This window comes from Pogoniulus pusillus, chromosome 29 (genome assembly GCF_015220805.1).
Source record: "Pogoniulus pusillus isolate bPogPus1 chromosome 29, bPogPus1.pri, whole genome shotgun sequence".
Taxonomy (NCBI): Eukaryota; Metazoa; Chordata; class Aves; order Piciformes; family Lybiidae; genus Pogoniulus; species Pogoniulus pusillus.
The window spans coordinates 18,017,545-18,032,835 of record NC_087292.1 but is presented as its reverse complement, the minus strand read 5'-3'; the positions used below and the strand labels follow the sequence as shown (position 1 = coordinate 18,032,835).

Sequence of the window (15,291 nt, the reverse complement as noted above, 5' to 3'; positions counted from 1 at the left end):
ACGCCCAAGCGCTGCTGAGCCAGGATGGTGCCTGCCACGCTTCGGGCAGGGCACTGCAGGAGGCAGCTTAAGCGAGTGCTGCGGATGCCAGCTGCCATGGCCACCCAGGTAGAGACAGGAGGATATCTGCCACTCCCAGCTCCAGCCCCAGCGATACCCAGACCCCTGCTGGAGCTCCTGCCAAGCTGCCCCCGGGCCCTGGCGATCTGGGGCTAGGGGAGGGTGGGCACAGGTTTCCCTGACCTGTTGGGTGTCCTGGCACCGGCTCAGAGCCGCGCTGCCATGCACAGAGTTTGTGTGTTCTCAGCCCTGGGCGCGGCAGGACTCGGGGGGTTCGGTCTGCCCCCGGCGCCTCCGCTCGCTTCTTGCCTCCCCCACGGCCCCCAGGCAGGCCCGGAACGGAGGCCAGGGGCTGGGGAAGGGATCGCGCTGCGGGCAGCTCCTTCCGGCCCTCCCGGGGACGGCGGCAGCCCAGGGCCGAGGCCAGGCGGGTGCCAAAGGCGGGAGTGAGGCAGGGCCTGGAGCCGCTGCCCGCGGCACGGCACCGGCTGGTCCCTGAAGCGGGGTTCCCGCGGCCGCTCCCCGCTCTGGTCTTCAAGGCAGGTCCCCAGGGCCGGCTGCCCAGGGCCGGTCCCGGGCGGGAACCCGGCGCTGCATTCTCAGAGTCTCCAGCAGAGGCTGGGCTGGGCTGGCTGAGAAGGAGGGAAGGCAGGGAGCGAACGAAGCGAGGGGGAGGAAGGCGGCTCCGGCCGCACATGCACCCCCAGACACGCACCGCGCCCCGCCCGCGCCGTGCCCGCCCGGTGCCAGCAGCCAGCTCCGCTCGCCGCCGGCCGCCGAACCGCGCAGCCGGCCGCGCTGGGACTGCCGTCCGCTCCGCGCCGGGCTGCCGGGACACCGAGCTTGCGATCCGCTTCGCGCCGGGCTGCCGGGGCACCGAGGCACCGAGGCTACGATCCGCTCTGCGCCGGGCTGCCGGGGCACCGAGCTTGCGATCCGCTCCGCGCCGGGCTGCCGGGGCACCGAGACACCGAGGCTACGATCCGCTCGGCGCCGAGCAGCAGAGGCACCGCTCCGCGCCGCTGCCGCGCAGGATGCCGCGGGAGACCGATCGCCCCTCGCTGCGGGGGCGCCGCGGCCGCCGCCCCAGGTAAGAACCGGCACAGGCGGTGGGGCTGCGGGGGTCCTGCTGGGCTCGGGGCGGAGCTCGGGGGGCTCGGCGGGGCAGGTACCGAGAGGGAGCCCAACTTCTCCGTTGCTCGCCGCGCCGCGCCGCAAACTTTGCCGCCGCTCGCTGGGGCCGCGGCCGCTGCTCCCCGCGGGGCAGGGCGGACCCGGCCCGGACCCGGACCCGCCGGCTGCGGCCAGGGCTGCGGCTACCTTGGGACGCGCAGCCTCGGCGTGTCCCGGGCGGGAGCGTTGAGTCCCTTCAGTGCTGGGGTGCAGGCGAGGCCGGACATTTTGTACCCCGCTGGGCACCGCTGCCAGGGCGTGTGGCACCCCCGGCTGCCGCCGGCGGGGTTTCGGCATCCATGCCGCTAAAGCTCGGCTGCTGAAACGGCCGCGGCCCTCGGTTAAACTGGTGGCGTCTTAAAACGTCTTCTTTGGGCTTCCTCCTACCCAGGAGCTCTCTCCTCGTTCTGAGGCCAGAGCCCTTCATGCAAGTTCCCACCGGGGCTTTGCTCGGGGACCTGGGGGACAGCACAGCCGAGACGCCTGTGGAGTCCTGTCCGAGCCCCGCTAGCAGGCAGGGCAACGTCTCTGTACAGAGCCACAGTCCCCTACCAGCCAACTAAAAATAACTATGCCAGAACTGGCACTTTGCTCATTTAAAACATGGTTCACGAATGGCTCTGAGGGGCTTTCTGGAGCATTGCTGCCACCACGGCAGCTCCTCCCGCATCCCGGCTGCAGCTCAGCCAGGACCAGCGATGCCACACCAGGTCCATCTCACTCAGTGTCCTGTGGCAGCCAGGCTCCGGCGATCGCTCGCCGTGCTGACAGGGCAAGGAGAGGGATGCAGCAGTTGTCTCTGCTCGCTCCACCCTGTGATTTCCATCAGTTGGAGCATCTCTGACAGCCTGGGCAGGTCTGTGCCACATCACAGATCGAGGTGCGTTGTAAACTCACTGCATGCGTGGACAGGAGCAGCTGCAGGGATTATGGTGTAGGCAGCAGCAAGGAGAGCCAGGCTCAAGAGTTCAAACGTAACTCCTTGAGACAGTGCAGTGCATCTCGGGGAAGCCTTTGAACCTGAGACAGCTAAGAAGGATGGCTTCACCTGAGCTCTGTTTCTCCAGAGCTTGCTTGCATGGCATGAGAGGATAAACGGGGAGATTCCTCTTTGTTCCTGCTGCTACACTGCTGCTCTGCTGCTGAAATACCAAGTGCTGAAATGATGGCCAATGCCACAGTCTTGCATGCCAACAGGCCAACTTCAGATGCTGATTGTTTCTCTGGGACCTTTTTCTGTCTCTTCAGGGAGAATGTCTGAAGCCTGCCATCTCTGTACTTGTAAATCCTGTGCCCAGCTCAGGCAGAGCCTGGGCTTTGCCAGGCTTTGCCCTGTGAGGCTGGTGGATGCTCTCCACCTCTTTCACGAGCACTGTGTAAGGAGTGTTTGCAGCAAACAGTTAGCAGGGTTGGAGGTCATGATCCTGGCACAGCAGTTCTCCAGTGCTGAAAATAAAATGTTGCTCCTGGTTTGGGTATCAGATAGCAGGGGAAAGGGAAGCGAGGGTCTGAAACGCTCTCCTGCACCAATACTGTGTTTGCATTTGGGGCCAAACCCTGCTTCTGCTGCCCATTGACCAGACCCTTGCAAATGCAGGCAGTTCCCTGGGCACAGCACAAGGTAAACTCACTGAAACCTGAGTGAAGTGGCCCAGATTCTGTGCTGCCTTTTGTGTCACGTCCACCTCCCTCCAGCTGGGGGAGGGGGCAGAGCAGGTGAGGCTGGGCCCGGCAGGCTGCTGGATAACAGGCTGCTGGAATCGGTGGGCTTGTGACAGAAAAGTGTGTGCTGCTCACAGGGACAGAGAGGCAGCTGTGCTCCTGCCTGGAACAAGAGAACTGTGAAATGTGCCCTTTGCTTGGTGGTGCAGTGACACTTCCTCATCTGGCATGGGGGTTCCAGAGCTAGGACAGAAGTGGCCACTGAAAGAAGGTCAGGTTAAAACTCTGGTTTCAGAAGAAGCAAGCAGGGCTCCAGGAACAAATAACTGAAAAGGCTGTCGCTAGGTTAAAAATAACAGCTCAGCTCCCACCTTTTTCTCACTTTCCCCTAGCTCTTTATCATATAATTTGATATTGTTTGTGATTTAAAAATCCATATAATTTAAAAAGTAATGCCTAGTTCCTTGCTTCTGTGTCTGGGCCCTCGGGGAGGGTTGTGGCTGGTTTGCTGCTTGTTGTGGCTGCTCGGCTTGTCGGGGTTCTGCACTTTGAGAGCAATGCTGAGCTGACTTTTCCCTAGCAGATTTTCCTGCCATGCTGCTAATCACTGCCCCACAGCAGCAAACGTTGGGGGGATGTTTGTTTGTTTGTTTGAAACCACTTTGGCTGCCCAGGGGCTTTATTGTGTTAGAGAGATTAGATTGTTGGAGGAGGCTTTAAAGCAAGAGTGGACTTGAGGTAGGATTTGATCTGACCTTACTCCTTTAAAGTGTAATCACACACAAATGGTGGTTTGAAAAGTGTGTTTTGAAAGCCCAGCTCTGAGAAGTGAAGAAACCCAGACTGGAGCAGCAGTGGGGTGGTGGTGCTTGTGCCCTTTGGGCACCGTGCCCCTGAGCAATGTTGGTGCCCTGGAGCACAGCCACGGTCGAATTTGTCTCCTTATCTTTTAACCATGTGGTTATGCAACTCTCTCTGGGTTTACAAGCAATGACTTCTCTGCAGATGAGTCCACAGAGACCCTCAGGCACAGGCGCAGCCCAATTTGGGTGATCTGCTGTGCATGTCCAGAGGAGGTGGCTGTGAGTCCTGAGCAGATCCCATGCCTGAGGTGCCAGGTGAACACAGGGGACTACACCTTGCTGTTCCTTGGCTCTCTTTTGTCTCCAACACCAGTTTATTCCACAGCATTTCTTCATGGGGAAGGGTGCAACCAGCTTTGCCTGGACCTTTTGTAGCCCTCAGAGCCTCCTGCCCTGCACCCTTGGCACCTGCCAGCCCCTTGCTCTCCAGCTAGCAGGGCTCCCCCCGTTTACCCTTGTGCTTGTGGTGGCTGTGCGTGGGCTGTGCCCTGGGGTGCAGCTGAGGGTGCAGAGCTCTGCTCCTTTGGTTTGGCTGTGACAGCATTTGCAGGGCTTATGGTGCGTGTCCCTGTGAGCTGTGGAGCCTGTGAAGCACAGTCCCTGCCCACCCCAGCAGGAAAGCCAGGTCCTTGTGGCTGGCTTTGGGCAGCACATTGCTGCCTAGCAGCCTTCCCTGCTTCTGTGCAGACCTGGTGTGTGGGGAGTTCATTTCATTTGTACTGGGCCTCACCTCTTCACCTGCCATGGTCTGGGTGCCCACCACCTGCTCAGACCCGTGGCACATCTGTATCTACAGCTGCATCCAGCTGGTGGATTAGTTTGTGCTTGGGAGAGCTGTGGAGGGGTCAGCTCTGCTCTCGCAGGGAGTCACCACAGCCACGCAGCCTCCCAGCTCACAGTTTCATTTTGTCATCACCTCTCATCATTTGCAGAGACCACAGAAGGGCACAGCACATTGCAGTCTTACTCTTGGCAACAGCACTGGTCTCAGAGGCTAGCCCAGACTTTAGTCTGTCTCTCTGTCTCCTTCATTTTTCTTGCTTCTTATGGGCTTCTTGCGCTGCGGCTAGGAGGAGGCAGTCCTGTGTCATCCTGTTGGGGAAGGGTTGTTGGGTGGCACTTTAAGGGAGGTTCTGCAGTGCAGTGTGTGGGTAGCAGCTGTGGATGTGTTCTTCAGCAGTCTCTGCCTCCCCTGGTCCCACAGGGCTGCCCAGGATGCCTGCAGGTAGTGTAGGTTCCTATGGAAGCTGTGGGTCTTGGTGGTGATGTTCCTCTGATTCTCTTGCAGTGTGCTCTGAGTCCTGCCTGCAAATGGATGTCTCTGGCTCTTTAACAGCACCACAGCACCTGCTCTTTTTGCCTCTGAGGGGCTGTGGGCACTGGCAGGTGGTAGCTGGCAGCCAGGTGTGAAGCATTCTGCAGCTGCAGAGCTCTCTTTGCTTGTTAGCATTGCCTGGGGCAGAGGGGAAGGGGACTCACCACAACAGCAGGAGGTGGGTGCATGAGAGCTGTTCACAGTTGGCTTGATCTGGGGCTGCCTGAGCCTGAGCTGGGCATGGCTTTTATCTTGCAGCCATGGGTATCAGAGTGCCTCCTTGCTACGCTGACCCAGCCTCTGCCAGTGCCCTGCTGTGGCACTGAGTGCACCCTAATACCAGCTGGGAACAGTGGCAGCTCCAGTGTGGTCAGGCATCTCTCCTCAGAGGTCCCATAAGGCCTCTGTGGGCAAAAGGTGAAAGCCAGACCCTGCAAAGCAGAAACGTCTGTTCTTGAGAGCTGGGGTAGCTGTGCCCTTGGAAGAGGAAAGGCAGCCAGGGTGGGCTTGGACTGGATCGTTCACTGCTGCTTCACCTACAAGCAGTGATGAAGAGCAAAGTGCTTTTGGCAAGAGTCCTTCCTGCTGGGTGCTCCATCCCAGTGCAGCTCCCTGAACACAGCTGAAGGGGAGAGCACTGCCAGGTGAGGGCATTTCCCCAGCAAATGGCAGCACTTCTCTGGGCTCCCAGTCCTGCCTTGCTCCTCCTGTCTGTGGGAGATCTGCACTTGCCTTCTCCCTGTGTACTGTGCCTCATGCTCCTGCCCTTCCTTGCCCCTGGCTCTGGCTCTGGCTCTGGCTCTGGCAGTGCCATCAGGGAGCCTGGAAAAGCAGGCCCATGAGGGCACGTTGAGTTTTGACTCAGAGTGACACTTCCCCGTGACAGAGCTGTGCCTTAGCTCGCACACTGCAGGACAGGCTCCTGGCACAGTGCCTGATAACTACTGTCAAACTGTTGCACAAACCCGGAGCAGCCTTCCCTGCCTCACAGCCTCTGCAGTGCTGCTGCCTGTGCCCTGCCCAGCTAGTGAGGGAAGTTGTGGGTTCAATGGAGTCGAAGACTGGCTGAGGCACTTAGTGCCATGGTCTAGTTGATTGGTTAGGGCTGGGTGCTAGGTTGGACTGGATGATCTTGGAGGTCTCTTCCAACCTGGCTGATTCTATGATTCTATGATTCTATGAATGCTTGGCCTGTGTTTGTCAGCAGTAGCCATGGGTCCAAGGCTGCCCTAGAGAAGCTCCTAGCCAGGTACTTACCAAGCAGAGCTGAGAGCATCCTGCCCCTGGTTTGGGAAGCAATGTGTCAGGGGCAGCCACTGCATGAGGTGCAGTGGTCCTCAGCTCTGGCTGCAGCACTTGTGTGAGCCTTGCTGACTGGGAGCTGCTTCCAGAGAATAATGAAAGCAAGATTCTGTTTAATACCCTTCTGCAGATATCTCCCACCCCTCTGTGTTTCTCCTTCCTGCCTCAGGACTGCAGAGGACACCAAGGGAAAGCAGGCATGGGATCATTCCTCTTCACTTGCTAGCGTTGCCATTTCAGGTGGGATTCTGCTCATCTCTTCCTAATTAACCACAGATTGTGTCCTTAACAACTGCAGGTGACTTGGAGCTCTCAACTCACCTGAAGGAGTTGATGGTCAGGAGCTTTCTGCAGCCAATGATGGAATGTGAAGGGAGTCACCATAGTAACATCCTGGGCAATAAACGGAGCCTGGGAAGCTGCAGCATGAGCCTGTGTGTGAGTGTGGGCAGGCAGTGGTGTGCTCGTGGCTGGGGAAAGGCAGAGCACGGGGGAACAGCACCTGCAGGGGCAGGCACAGGATACAACCACAGCTGGCATCTCCCTGAGGCTTGATTGCAAAACTGAGAGCAGGAGTGTGTGACATGGTCCTGGCACTGGGCTGGCAGGAGAGAGCTGTACCCAGTGCCTTGCAGCACAGGGCCCTTCCCCTACAGGCTGTAGGCAGCTGGGGAAGCCTTGTCCCAAGCACTAGGAGCTCAGCACAGCTTCTGTGGGTGGCACCCATCTCTCTCTAATCCTCTTCCTCGACCACTGCTGCTCTTCCCCCTAGGTTGGCACAGAGGAGTTGTGTGCAAGTGGACTCCAGCTTGCAGAGGGTCTGAGGCCCTGTGCCCACCTGAGAGGCTATGGAGTTGGGTACCCAGGGCAAACATGCTTCACCCCCAGGCCTTGTCCTAGGCTGGATTCCACTCGTTGGCTCCTCATTCCTGAGTCACCTGGAAGCTGCAAACTGTCCGAGGAGCTTCCTGCTCAGGCTGTGGGGCAGATTGCTCCTCTGGGTCTGAGTCCCCACCTGGGCTGCTCAGGAAGGACAGATAAGGGCTTGGCTGCTCCAGAGCCTCCTGGTCTGGCCACAACAGGACTGAAGAGCCCTGTGAGCTCCAGGCCAGGGCCTCGCCGTGGCAGCCTCTTTGTGCTGTGGGCTGGGACCCTCTGTGCAAGGCAGCAGCTCCTGCGTGTGCCTGCAGATGCTGCATTCCCTTCCCCACTCCTGCTTCCTTGCATCTCTGTCACGCTGGGATTATCTCCCTCTGCTCCTACTGCAGTTGCTTCCTGGAATCCCAAATCCCCAAAATGCTGTTTCTCCAGTAATCCTTGTCATTAAAAGTGGCTCTTGAGCTCAGTGCACCTCCTCCTCTCCACAGCCAGCACCCTGTCACCCTCTCTGGAGAGGAGCATTTCGAGTTGGGCAGGTACTGAGAGAGCAGATGAGCTCAGATGAGCTGTTGGGGTGGGCACGGGGGTCCTCCTCGGGCCGTGTGCCGGCAGAGGGAGCCAGGCAGCCTCCTGTGCGCAGCCAATTAACCCATTCACTCGGAAGGTGCTGCGAGAGGTGAGGGTAGAGCCAGCTGCCCTCGCTGGGGCTGAGGAGTGCCCACGGCCTGCCCGAGCCTCCCCTCCCTGCACTGCTACCCAGGTTCATCTCTCAGGTGGGTTTGACCTTTGGCAGCCATGCAAGACATAAACAGCCTCCATGGCAGCCGTGGCAGAGGCTGATGCCAGTGGTCAGCCTGGTAGGTGGGTAGGCAGCAGCCTGGGGCTGAGCGAGCAGGGACTGTGGCTGACCCTGCAGATGCAGACGTGGCCTTGCTTTGCCTTGCCCAGGGTCTGGATTAGCTAAGGCAGATAAGAGGCTGTGAGCTGGAGCTGGCATTGTGAAGTCTGACATCATTAGCCCTGCCTATAGCACTGCCTGTTGTGCTGGCAGAGGCTGCTGCTCCCGTCCTTGGTACCACAAAGCTTTTGAGGCGTGAAGTGAAATGCAAGCCCTGAACCCCCCCCAGCTGGAGTGGCAACCACAGGTGAGCACTGATGGATTTTGTGAGAGGAGAGCTGCTCACAGCTTTGTGTAATGGGAGACTCATGTCTGACTGGGAAGGTGGTGACACTTCAGGCTCGAGTTGGTTTTGCATCTTGAGTGCTGAGGCACTGTGGTGAGTTAGGGCTGGGGGGGAGCGTGGGGCGAGTGTGCTCCTCTGGGAGGCGATGGCAGTGGATAGCTGGCGGTGCTGGGCTGCTCCTGGGCAGGACATGAGCTCACACCGGGGGACTGGGAGCTGCAGCTGTTGTGCAAGGAGGGTGGCAGCTTCTCACTTGCCCCTGCTGCTGCCTTCTGGTTAGCCTGCTCGGAACAGGGCCAGGCCTGCTCTGCTCTGCTGGTGCATGTGGCTGCAGGGCTGCCGTGGGTTGACCCCAGCTACACACCACACAGCCACCTTCACACTCCCTCACTCCAAAGTGGGGCAGGGGAGGAGGAGGGGTAGAATAAAAGCAAGAAAATGCGTGGGCTGAGATAAAAATGTTTTAGTAAGTGAAGTGGAAGAGAGAAAGAAAACACAGCAAAGCACACGAAGGCACCCACCACTTGCCGTGGGTAGGTTGATGCTCAGCCTGCTCCTGAGCAAGAGGTAAACTCCCCTGAGCTCCCTCCCCTCCTTTTTTACTGCTGAGCACGATGCTGGGTGGCCCAGGCTAGGCAGAGATAGTCCCTGCCAGCTGCCTGGCCGTGGCCCTTCCCAGCCCCTTGAGCACCCCCAGTGTATTTACTGGGGCACATAAGAGAAGCAGAGAGGGCAGGGAGGCTGCAGACACTGCCCAGCCCTAGGTAAAACGTTGCTGTGCTTTCAGCTTGTTTTGGTCACAGCCCTAAGCACCATGGGAGCGGCTATGAGGCAAATGATTAACTCCATCTCAGCCAGAGCCAGCACAGGGACCAGGGAGCATGGAGTACTGAACGCCCCTTCGGGGTCCCTGCTGCCCTCTGCAAAGGAGCCCTCCTTAGACCTGGGCCACGCAGGGGGAGATGTGGCCTCACCTCTGTGGCTCTGCTGGCAAAGGCACACTCAGGGTGGCCCGGGCAGAGTCATGCCCAGTGATGCTGCCAGGCATGTTTGTGCTGTGAGAAGCCAGAGACAAAGGGGTGCTGGAAGCCTCCAGGCTCCTGGAGCTGGGCTGCAGGCATGAGGTGAGCTGCAGCTCAGCTGATGTAAATTAGCCTCAGCCCCTCAGAGTGGTGGAGCTGGCAGGGCAGGATCTAACCTGTGACCACTCTGGGGTTGTGGCTGCTGCTCAGTGTTTTGCTCTAGCTTCTGTGCACAGGCTCCAGTCAGGTTGGCTGCTTCTTTTTGCAAACCTTTTGCTGTCCCAGGACCAGAAAATCCTGCAGCTGAATCTGTGTTGCTTGTACCAGGCCCTGTCCTGGTTGTGAAAAGCTGCTGTGAAATAATATGAGGGAGGAACCAACGAGCACCAGGCTGGAAGGGTTTGTCTTTAAACCACTGCTGAGCAGGGCTTGAGCACAGGCAGGATACACTGCCTGGTCCTGGCTTCCTCAGGGCAGCAGCTGCCTTCTGCCTGTGAGTGATCAAAGGCTGGAACTGAAACTCATCTCGGTCTTCTTTTGAGATCTAGTTCATCACTGGGCTACCTGTAGCCTCCCAGAGGTATCTAGAAAGAACTATGAGAGTTTTTCTTTCTTGTTTTCCAGCCAGTGTGTGAAGAGTTGGGTAAGTGTGTGTGTGAGGTCTGCACCTCTGTGCGCCAGGACGAGGGCATCTGCCTCCAGCTGAGGGGTGCTGAGGACTGCACAGGTGCAGTGCTTGTGCCTGGCTCAGTGCTGAACCTGTCCCAAGCTCTGTGCCAGCTCTGCTGCCTTGCTCTGCACTCACAGTGCCTGCATGTTCAGGGCTGAGCTTTGGTGCCAGCTCACTGGGAGGTCTCACGAGAGAGATGAGTGCCAAGGGCTGTGCACAGCCCCGAGTCCAGTGGGAGGGCTCCTTGGCTGGGTGCTGCTTGCTGCTTGCCTTTGGATGCCCAAACTCAGCCTGAGGCCTGAGTGGCTGCTGGGTGGAGAGAGTTAGGCCAGAGGAGCCCTGCATGGGCACTGGGGCATTCCAGGGCAGGAGGCCCCTTGCTGAAGCAGTGTAAGGCTGCAAACATGCACTGGGTCTGAAGGACTCAGAGCTGCGAATGATGCAGCTGCCTGCGTGGGCTTCCTGCTGCCTGCAGCCTCGCTCAGGTGCTCCAGCACAGCCCTCCTCAGGTGTCTGCAGGTGCCCCCTTGGCCCTGCTTGTCCCCCTGCACTTTGCCTGTTTGCTTCCCTCTCCTCCCTGTTGCTGCTCCAACCTCTCTCTCTTCCTCCCTTTGTTCCCTGGGCTGCTCTGCCGCCTCTCGCTTCACCGTGGCCCTCTTTATTCCTTTTGATAATAACATTAGAGCCTACACACAGGGCCCCAAGGTCCCTGCTTTGTGCAGATACATCAGGAAAGCCTCTTCAAAGCTGGTGTGCTGGAGAGAGAATATTCTCACAGCCTCTCCATTGCCAGGACTCAGGGAGGCAAAGGGCTTGGCTGTGAAGTGTGACCTGTGCCAAGCCTCATGCTGTGTCCTGTGCCCATCCTGGAATGTCAGGAGTTGAAGATACTGCTTGTCTTTGATGGAGCTTTACACCAAAGCCCTGAACCTTTATGCCTGGTTGAAGAACTGCCCAATTGATGTCCCTTTGTCACTCGTGCTGAGTGGAGTGGTTGTTCCTCCTTGTGCCATTGGCTTGGTAGTGACATTAAAGTGAAGCTGCTTGTGGCTTCTGCCCCAGCCTGCAGCTCTCCCAGGCACCGAGCTCTCAGGGATGGTCTCCTTTGCAGCTGCACTTTGCACGCTTGGCCTCTGCTGAGAGCTGCTGCTGAGAGCTGGGATGCTGAAGCCTGGTGACAGGAAGGCAGAGTTTCTGGTGGCACACTGAGGAGGCTGTCCTGATCTGCATATGTGGTGCCCACTGCTATTCTTTTGCTTGCAGCTGCTGTGTGGCTGCTGGACCACAGTGCAAGTGCAGTGCTGGGTAGGTGGAGGAGGAATAAATAACTCTTTATTGTTGGGGTTTTTGCCTGACAGAGTGATTGGAGGCTGTTGCAGGGGGAAGGCTGCTTCTGGCTTACAGAAGCATGTCCAGCAGCCTTGGGTGTTCTTGTTGGTCTCTCCTAAGGACATGGCTCTGCTGTACTGGTCCATCAGTGACTCAGACTCCAGCAAGGGAACAGCTGAAACCAGCAGACAGGTGTAACTCTCTAATTGTTTTTCTTCTTCATGTCCTCCAAGAAACGCACACCCTGTCTGCAGTGGCCTCTTTCAGCTTTGTTCAGCCACACTCAGACTTCTCTGATGCTTGCTTGGACTTTGGGCCTCTCACAGAGGAACTTCTGCTCTGCCCCTCTGGGTGCTTGTGCCCCAAATCCCCTTGCTGAGGGCTGGGTTTGGGAAAGAGCAAGCAGCAGGCAGTAAACCCCAAAGTCATCAGCTGCTTTGGGGTGTGCTGCTGTCTGCAGCCCTTCTGACTGCCACACAGCAAAGGCCACTGGAGCTGCAGGCCACGGGGGCATGTTTGCTGTGCCTGCTGTGTGCTGTCAGTGCTCCGGAGCAGAACAGGGAAGCTGGAGGGTAGCAGCAGGAGTTCAGAGAGGTTATGGAGTCTCCTTCTGTGGAGACTTCCAAAGCCCACCTGGATGCTTTCCTGTGTGACCTCTGCTGTGTGATGTTGCTCTGGCAGGGGGCTTGGACTGGATGATCTCTGGAGATCCCTTCCAACCCCTACCATTCTGTGGCTCCTCACGTTCAAGCAGAGGGGAGGCAGTGGGGCTGGGGTCCCCTCCCTCCTGCTCTGCCAGCTCTGCTCCTCCTGCCGGTTAGCATTAGCATTCCGTTAGTGGAAGGAGCTGCGCAGTTAACACCAAGGTGCAGTCGTTCATCCTGCCTGGGGGACTCCTGGGATCAGCTGTTCTGGGGATAGGAAGCGGAGGCTTTGTGCTGGGGAAGGATGTCACAGCACAGCAGCCACCGAAATGAAAAGCTATTAATAATGATCCCAGGACTTCACTGCCATCAGCTGTTTATTTAAAGGTGCTCCGTATTCAAAGCCTCCTGATTTATGTGGCCAATAACAGCCACAGTCCTGGGATCACTTTTTTAAGCAGGGCTAATGGGGTGAAACCATCACACACTGAGGCAGTGGAGATCAAGCTGGGAGAATGATACTGGGGAGAGAAATAAACTGCTGCCTAGATTATCCAGGAGCTGTGCTGGGCTGGGAATTGGGGTGAGCTCCCTGCTCCTCCAGCATTTATTAAGGCTTTTATTTCCTTTAGTCTTGTTCTTTGTGAACAGAATTTACTGGGCATGGAAGGGTATAAAGATTTGATTGCTCCAGACAGGATGCTGAAAGCCTCTGCTTTTGCATTCGAGGGAAGTTTTGCCTCTGGTGCAGCCACCTGTAGCTGTTCTGCCACACAAGGCTCCAGGAGCACGCAGCCTCCGTGCCCCTGGCTCCAGGGGTTCCCATTCTCACTCACTCTTCCCAGAGTGCTCCCTCTGGGAAGGGAGTTCTGACCTCTTCTACCCGTTGCTTGGTCTTAGCTTGTGCAGTAGTGGTCTGGGACCTCTCTGCCTTCAGCTGTGTGCCTGGAGGAGCAGAGGGGAAGTGGTCAGGGCAATGGCAAGGAGGCAGAGGAGGAGTCCCTCTGCCCTGAGGGAGGCCACTTCTGTGCAGCCTCTCCCCACAGGGCTCTTTGCCCTGGCAGGGCCAGTGGGGACTGCTGGGTGGGGCCATGTGCACTGTGCCAGCACTGACCTGGCTGATGGGCTGGACACAAACCATCCAGACAAGGCATCTAATGACATCTACTGCACTACTGCCACCTCCAGCAGCTCTCCCATTCCTCACATGTGGGAACTTTGTGGCTGGTTTGGAGTAAACCCCCCAGGCAGCAAGAGATGTCAATAACCTGAACAGCAAAGCTCTGCCAGAGCAAGAGCTTGGCCAGCACCTGGGGCAAGTTGTGAGGGAGGAATGCCTCTTCCAGCTCCTCTGTCCATTCCACTCTGCAGCACTTTCACAGGCAGTGCCTCCAGCTGTGTCCAAAGTCTGAGTACAGATAGGTTGGACCTGGTAAATGCAGCTGCCAGGAAGAGCTTGCTGATAACTGCTCCATTTGCACATCTTCTCAAGGACTGCTGCTGAGCAGAGCCAAGGGGAGAGGCAGGCTCCAGCCGCTGAAGTCTCCCACTCTGACACCCTCTCCTTGCCACCTAGGCTACTCCACACGGGTTTATAAAGCCCTGCCAGAAGCCTGGCAAGGCAGCAGTGCCACTGCCAGAGAACAGTTCTGTCACCACTGAAGACCTCCTGAACATGTAGGGAAGCTGAGGGAAAGCCAGCCCAGGGGTGCAAATCAGGGCACTGCAAGCAACCCAGGGGCCCCGACTGAGCTGGCAGGAGGGCAGCACACATTGCTCAAGGCACACAGACAGCACTGACAGAATTCCTGTGAGGGTAGCAGCAGCCATCCTCGTCCTCTGCATCCCACCATTACACATCTCAGTGGCAGCTGCAAGCTGCCAGTCACCTCCAGGACCTAACTGCTTGAGCCACATCCTGGAGCCAGCATTGCTCATACGCAGGGATGGCATCGCCACCCGTTCAGCAACGGGCACCATGCCCTGTGCCTAAGCCTTGCCAGAGTTACAGCACATAAATGGGAGTAGCTAAATCATAAACAGTAGCCCAGTAAAAGCAGCAGTTTAAATGCAGACACTAAAGCAAGGCAGGGAGGACGAAGCCAGGGCAAAAGAAGCCAGAGTGGGTGAGCAGAGCCCTGGCAGCTTGGCTTCCTGGCAGCTTGGCTCCCTGCCTGCTGGGCAAGCTGGGCCACAGTTCCCAAGGCAACTTGCTCAGCACTGTTGCATCTGAGCACTCCTCAGGGCAGCTACAGCCAGGAGAGGAGAGTCCCACCGAGTGGCATGGGCTGGGCTGCGTTGCTGTGGGAACCACGACCTCGTGTTTGGAGCCTGGGTCGTTGTGCTGCTCTTGAACACGTTCCTCATCCTGCTGCTGAGCCGAGGGCTGAGCTCCTGTGGTCTGCTGGTGGCTGTCTGGTGCCTGAAGCTGGCTGGCACCACTGCGGCATGGGCAGGCAGCAGGCACCACAGGGGCACCCTCATGGCAGCACCCAGGCTCCTGGGCTGCCGGGCAGTGGAGCCTCAGCCTGGCACTGCCCGGGCCCAGGGCAGTGACCTCTCCCCTTCTGGTGTCATCCTTCTCCCCAGTTAGGAGCACAGCTCCTGGCTCCCCCCAGCAGTGCCTGTGCAGCTGGTGGGTGTCTGTGGCACAGCCACCCTGTACATCATGTTGACAGCAGAAATTACATCCCCAGCTTCTGTTCTACACCCTGCACTGTCAGGGCTCCCTGCAGCCCAGTGAGCAGGACAAATTGAACAGCATCCTGCCCATGTCAATATTTATTCCATCTTACAAATGCAGCCTGGTGCGGGGGAAGGCTGGCAGGGGGAGGGGGGAAGGCTGGCAGGGGGAAGGGGAGAAGGCTGGCAGGGGGAGAGGAGAAGGCACAGGCAGGCAACAGCACACAAGGATAGCATTGCCCAGTCCATCCCAGTCCTACACATTGCCCCCTGCAGTTGCAGCCCCAGAACCCAGGGAGGGGTGATCCCAACCAGAGGCCAAGTGAGTGCCCTGGCAGCTCTTGCAGTGGGCACAGTGCCTGCAGCATTACTGGAAGGATGCCCACACCAGTGCTGCTCCTCTGAGACAAGCCCTTGCAATCAGCAGAAAATGCAGAGCTCCCCAGCAGCCACAAAGGATGCAGCAGAGCAGAAGAGGACTGATGCCTGAACTCAATCTGAAAGGT

The 15,291-nt window shown here is 58.1% G+C and overlaps 1 protein-coding gene across 3 annotated transcripts in view; it reads left to right on the top strand.

Annotated features, from left to right (window-relative positions):
* Nucleotides 1-815: 815 nt before the first annotated feature.
* Nucleotides 816-15,291, top strand: part of CDH22 (cadherin 22) — a 66,089-nt gene continuing 51,613 nt past the window's right edge. The window contains exon 1 of one of the 3 annotated variants that reach the window (XM_064167855.1): nt 816-1,150. The gene's annotated coding sequence lies outside the window, so the exon portion shown is untranslated. The remainder of the gene's footprint in view (nt 1,151-15,291) is intronic. The other 2 variants (XM_064167854.1, XM_064167852.1) reach the window with 2 other exon arrangements.